At 44.4% G+C, this 6,142-nt stretch overlaps 1 protein-coding gene across 1 annotated transcript in view; it reads left to right on the forward strand.

Annotated features, from left to right (window-relative positions):
- Nucleotides 1-682: 682 nt before the first annotated feature.
- Nucleotides 683-6,142, forward strand: part of cntln (centlein, centrosomal protein) — a gene marked incomplete at its 5' end in the record, with an annotated part of 88,742 nt that continues 83,282 nt past the window's right edge. The window contains 1 exon segment of the mRNA XM_031828251.1: nt 683-790.

Genomic DNA, 6,142 nt, shown 5'->3' on the forward strand with positions numbered 1-6,142 from the left:
ACACACACACACACACACACACACACACACACACACAGCAGGACCGGAGAGTGCTTCTTGTTCTCAAGGAGGAGCAAGAGAGCAGCTTTCTTTTTTCTCCCCCCAGCAGTTTCTCCCAGCCAGTTGTCCTATCAAGTGTAACCTCGGGGTCCTCATAGAGCAATTAAAGGGGCCCCACTGCCCACCTTTTGGTAATGAAGCCCGGCGCAGCCTGGAATCTATAGCCCTTTAGTGTCCCCTAATGGGACGTCATTACAGTCAAAGAAACAGTGTACATGTAAATGAACATACTCATTAGCCAGTGGCGAGAGAAACCTTTGGAGCTCCGTGTGGTGCAGTGTGTGGAGGGATGCTTCCTTATTCCTCTGGTACCCTGATTGGTTTTTTGTATTTTTTTGTCTTGGTATGTGGGTGTGAGAGGAGAGATGATATGTGTGTGTGTGTGTGTGTGTGTGTGTTCAGCAGGTGTGTTCTTACTTGCTTGTGTGTGTGTATCTGTATGTCTTCACGTAAGGGAAAAGTTAAATGAACATATATAATGTGTTATTGGTATTCACACAGCCGTTGTGCAGCTGTTAATTGAGCACTAGTTGTCTCTGTAATGTGATGCTAAAGCCTGCTGAAGCGCGTAGCCGAACCCCCTGCCTCTCTCTCTCTCTGATTGAATGACTACATCCCCCAGAGTGCACCGGTGCAGCTGTCCAGGTCGTTGTCCCCGGCGAGCAGCGTGGAGTCAGGAAGAGGAGTGGAAAAGAGGATTCATGACCTGGAGGAGCTGCTCAGACTGAAGGTACAAACCTCACTGACCTCTACACTACACACTCTCTCTTTGTCTCTCTCTGTCTCTCTCTGTCTCTTGCTCTCTCTCACTCACAGTTCAATTCAATTGACTTTATTGACATGGCAAGTTTGGCAAGTTCAAGTATACATATATATAAAATAATAATAATAATGTAAAAAAAAAAATATATATATATACAGTGGGGCAAAAAAGTATTTAGTCAGCCACCAAAGTTCTCTCACTTAAAAAGATGAGAGAGGCCTGTAATTTTCATCATAGGTACACTTCAACTATGACAGACAAAATGAGAAAAAAACATCCAGAAAATCACATTGTAGGATTTTCTATGAATTTTTTTGCCAATTATGGTGGAAAATAAGTATTTGGTCACCTACAAACAAGCAAGATTTCTGGCTCTCACAGACCTGTAACTTCTTCTTTAAGAGGCTCCTCTATCCTCCACTCGTTACCTGTATTAATGGCACCTGTTTGAACTTGTTATCAGTATAAAAGACACCTGTCCACAACCTCAAACAGTCACACTATGGCCAAGACCAAAGAGCTGTCAAAGGACACCAGAAACAAAATTGAAGACTGAATCTACAATAGGTAAGGAGCGTGGGAGCAATTATTAGGAAATGGAAGACATACAAGACCACTGATAATCTCCCTCGGTCTGGGGCTCCACGCAAGCTCTCACCCCGTGGGGTCAAAATGATCACAAGAACGGTGTGCAAAAATCCCAGAACCACACGGGAGGACCTAGTGAATGACCTGCAGAGAGCAGGGACCAAAGTAACAAAGTCTACCATCAGTAACACACTATGCCGCCAGGGACTCAAATCCTGCAGTGCCAGACGTGTCCCCCTGCTTAAGCCAGTACATGTCCAGGCCCGTCTGAAGTTTGCTAGAGAGCATTTGGATGATCCAGAAGAAGATTGGGAGAATGTCATATGGTCAGATGAAACCAAAATATAACTTTTTGGTAAAAACTCAACTCGTCGTGTTTGGAGGACAAAGAATGCTGAGTTGCATCCAAAGAACACCATACCTACTGGGAAGCATGGGGGTGGAAACATCATGCTTTGGGGCTGGTTTTCTGCAAAGGGACCAGGACGACTGATCTGTGTAAAGGAAAAAATAAATGGGGCCATGTATCGTGAGATTTTGAGTGAAAACCTTCCATCAGCAAGGGCATTGAAGATGAAACGTGGCTGGGTCTTTCAGCATGACAATGATCCCAAACACACTGCCCGGCCAACGAAGGAGTGGCTTCGTAAGAAGCATTTCAAGGTCCTGGAGTGGCCTAGCCAGTCTCCAGATCTCAACCCCATAGAAAATCTTTGGAGGGAGTTGAAAGTCTGTGTTGCCCAGCAACAGCCCCAAAACATCACTGCTCTAGAGGAGATCTGCATGGAGGAATGGGCCAAAATACCAGCAACAGTGTGTGAAAACCTTGTGAAGACTTACAGAAAACGTTTGACCTCTGTCATTGCCAACAAAGGGTATATAACAAAGTATTGAGAAACTTTTGTTATTGACCAAATACTTATTTTCCACCATCATTTGCAAATAAATTCATAAAAAATCCTACATACTGTTTTTCTGGATTTTTTTTCTCATTTTGTCTGTCATAGTTGAAGTGTACCTATGATGAAAATTACAGGCCTCTGTCATCTTTTTAAGTGGTAGAACTTGCACAATTGGTGGCTGACTAAATACTTTTTTGCCCCACTGTATATATATATATATATTTATTTATAAATAAATGGTGGGACCAACAGCAATAATAATAGTAGTAGTGGACATGGGATTACCATTAACATCAACTACAACTGTGACTGAGTAGACACATGACATGGTATGAAAGAAAGACAAAACAAAACAAGATGGGAAATATTATCGACATTACATTGCACTTTTCACTGGCTGTCCCTCAGGTTGTGGCAGGAGGACACATATTTGTCTGCCAAAACTGCACATTTTGGCTGCGCCCAATAAATATTAGATTTTTTCTTCATATTTTATAGTAAAAATGTTTTGAATTATAATTTTGGGAAAGGAATATTCTCTTAGGTCTGAGAATTTCTCACAGTGTAATAGGAAATGCAGCTCTGTCTCTCTGTCTCTCTCTCGGTCTCTCTCTCGGTCTCTCTCAATTCAATTCAATTCAAGGGCTTTATTGGCATGGGAAACATGTGTTAACATTGCCAAAGCAAGTGAGGTAGACAACATATACAAAGTGAATATATAAAGTGAAAAACCACAAAAATTAACAGTAAACATTACACATACTGAAGTTTCAAAACAGTAAAGACATTACAAATGTCATATTATATATATATATACAGTGTTCTAACAATGTACAAATGGCTAAAGGACACAAGATAAAATAAATAAGCATAAATATGGGTTGTATTTACAATGGTGTTTGTTCTTCACTGGTTGCCCTTTTCTCGTGGCAACAGGTCACAAATCTTGCTGCTGTGATGGCACACTGTGGAATTTCACCCAGTAGATATGGGAGTTTTTCAAAATTGGATTTGTTTTCGAATTCTTTGTGGATCTGTGTAATCTGAGGGAAATATGTCTCTCTAATATGGTCATACATTGGGCAGGAGGTTAGTCTCTCTCTCTCTCTTGCTCTCTATCTCTCTGTCTGTTTCTCTCGCTGTCTCTCTCTCGCTCTCTCTCTCTGTCTCTTGCTCTCTCTCTTTCTCTCTCTCTGTCTGTCTTTCTTGCTGTCTCGCTCTCTCTGTTTGCCTCTTTGTCTGTCTGTCTCTCTGTCTCTCTGTCTCTGTCTGTCTCTCTCTATGTCTGTTTCTCTCTCTGTGTAATTTTCTCTCTCTTTTGAATTCCCTCCTTCCTGTCTATTTAGTCTTAATTATTTCTATTCTCTATTCTTTTCCCCTGTTCTCTCCCCATTTCCTCTCTCTCTACTCCCTTGTCTCTCCTCTCTCACCCCCCTCCTAATGCTTTCCAGCACATTGAGTAGTGTGGGTCCAGGTGAGAGGTACCTGTGTTCTGTTTCCTGTGTGTATTGATATGACCTCATTGTCATCATCAGCCCCATTCAGAGACAGACAGGCCGTCATGTGTGAATGTCACTGCTCTGCCGCCAGCCACGACACGCTACTACTGAGAGCTAACGCACCGATAGGACGAGGGAGCGCTGTCACGCATCTGCCTGCGCGGGTCCCTTGCCTCCCATCTCCCATCTCCCCTCAGAGGCCCAGCCAGCCCCCTGGTTCCCCCCTCTCATCAGTGCCTTCTCCTGATGGCTCAATTATGACCGTCTGTAATCACCACTCAGAGAGGTAGTAATGGCTCTGAAAAGGAGATGAAGATGTCACTGGCTGGCTGGCTGCAGCAGAGTGACTGACTCCCACATGTATGTTCAGACTGACTGCCTCCAGCTTTCAACCACACGTCAGTGTCTGGGTATTGTGTGTCAGACTTGTCTCAACCTGTGACATTCTCAGTCTCGACTCTTAAAAATGATGACCGTCTTTGGTTTTGTAACAACAGAGTATGGCTTTATAGTATTTCAAGACCAGCCGGTGGGTACAGTATCTGTGCAATATGATTGCTGTGTGTTGGAGAGGCCAGCAGGGTGAATTGCTCCTGATAAGAGGTGAGTGGAGGGGATAGCAGACTCTCTCTCTCTGTCTCTCCCTGTGGTCCAGCGTCGGGGAAGGCTGATGGTCTCTAAGGGGCTCAATTGCACCGCTGTTACCGACTGCTTCCTCTCTGACCTTTCCTAACGGTGTGCCACACACTCACACACATACACTGATACATACACACACTGACACACACACACACACACTGATACACACGACCGCTGAGCGTCTGTGTGGGCAATGAAGCAGCAGGAGAGGAGAGGATGCGGCAGGACTTGGACTCTCCCCATAAACCAATCAGCTCCATCGCTCTTTTAACCTTCACACTCTCCTCTGTTCTGCGGTCTCTCTCTGTCTCGCTGTCTCTCTCTCTCTGTCTCTCTCTCTGTCTCTCTCTGTCTCGCTCTGTCTCTCTCTCTGTCTCTGTCTCGCTGTCTCTCTCTGTCTCTCTCTCTCTGTCTCTGTCTCTCTCTGTCTCGCTCTGTCTCTCTCTTTCTCTCTGTCTCTCTCTTTCTCTCTGTCTCTCTCTCTCTCTCTGTCTCTCTCTGTCTCGCTGTCTCTCTCTTTCTCTCTGTCTCTCTCTCTCTGTCTCTCTCTGTCTCGCTGTCTCTCTGTCTCTCTCTTTCTCTCTCTCTCTCTCCTTTTTATTTCTCTCTTGTGCTATTATTATTTCTCTCTTCGTCTCTGTTTTTGCCTCTTTCTCTTCTTCCTTGTCTGTCTTTTCTTTCCTCTCGCTCTCTCAACTTTTCCATTTCAATTCAATTCAATTTGCTTCATTGGCATGACGTAAGAATGTACATATTGCCAAAGCTTACTTTGGAGATTTACAATATTAACATAATAAAAATAAAAATGATCAACTTGTCAACATTAACAACAATAACCAAGGGTCAAAATAACCATACATTGAACAATACCAATAAGTATACAGTAGAGTACATGTGCAGGTTGATTGGTCTGTCAGACACCGTCCCTCATCTTATGGCAGGCAGCAATGTAGTACGCTGCCAACCCACAGCTCTCTGCATCCTCCCCCAACAGGATGGGCAGCCTACTCTTATCAGAGAGGTATTTGAAACCTTGAAAAAGGTTTTCAAATTTGGGGGAAATAAAACTCTCTAATTGTTTTATATTTTTGACATTTTGTCAGGAAGTGCAGCTCTGTCTCAGGTTCTGCTGTGGGGCAGTGGTTGCACAGCCTTTCCTCTACAGGGAGCCAGATAGCACTGCATTGTGCTTTGTGCTTGTGTTTCCCAAGGAGAAATGTAGTTTTGTTTTGACTGTTGTAATTTGTTTTATTCTGATTGATTGGATGTTCTGGTCCTGAGGCTTCAGGCTGTTAGTAGAACAGGTTAGTGAACTCAGCCCCAGGACCAGCTGGATGTTCTGGTCCTGAGGCTTCAGGCTATTAGTAGAACAGGTTAGTGAACTCAGCCCCAGGACCAGCTGGATGTTCTGGTCCTGAGGCTTCAGGCTGTTAGTAGAACAGGTTAGTGAACTCAGCCCCAGGACCAGCTGGATGAGGGGACTGAGGCTTCAGGCTGTTAGTAGAACAGGTTAGTGAACTCAGCCCCAGGACCAGCTGGATGTTCTGGTCCTGAGGCTTCAGGCTGTTAGTAGAACAGGTTAGTGAACTCAGCCCCAGGACCAGCTGGATGTTCTGGTCCTGAGGCTTCAGGCTGTTAGTAGAACAGGTTAGTGAACTCAGCCCCAGGACCAGCTGGATGTTCTGGTCCTG

This window comes from Oncorhynchus kisutch, linkage group LG7, assembly GCF_002021735.2.
Source record: "Oncorhynchus kisutch isolate 150728-3 linkage group LG7, Okis_V2, whole genome shotgun sequence".
In the NCBI taxonomy this organism is placed as follows: Eukaryota; Metazoa; Chordata; class Actinopteri; order Salmoniformes; family Salmonidae; genus Oncorhynchus; species Oncorhynchus kisutch.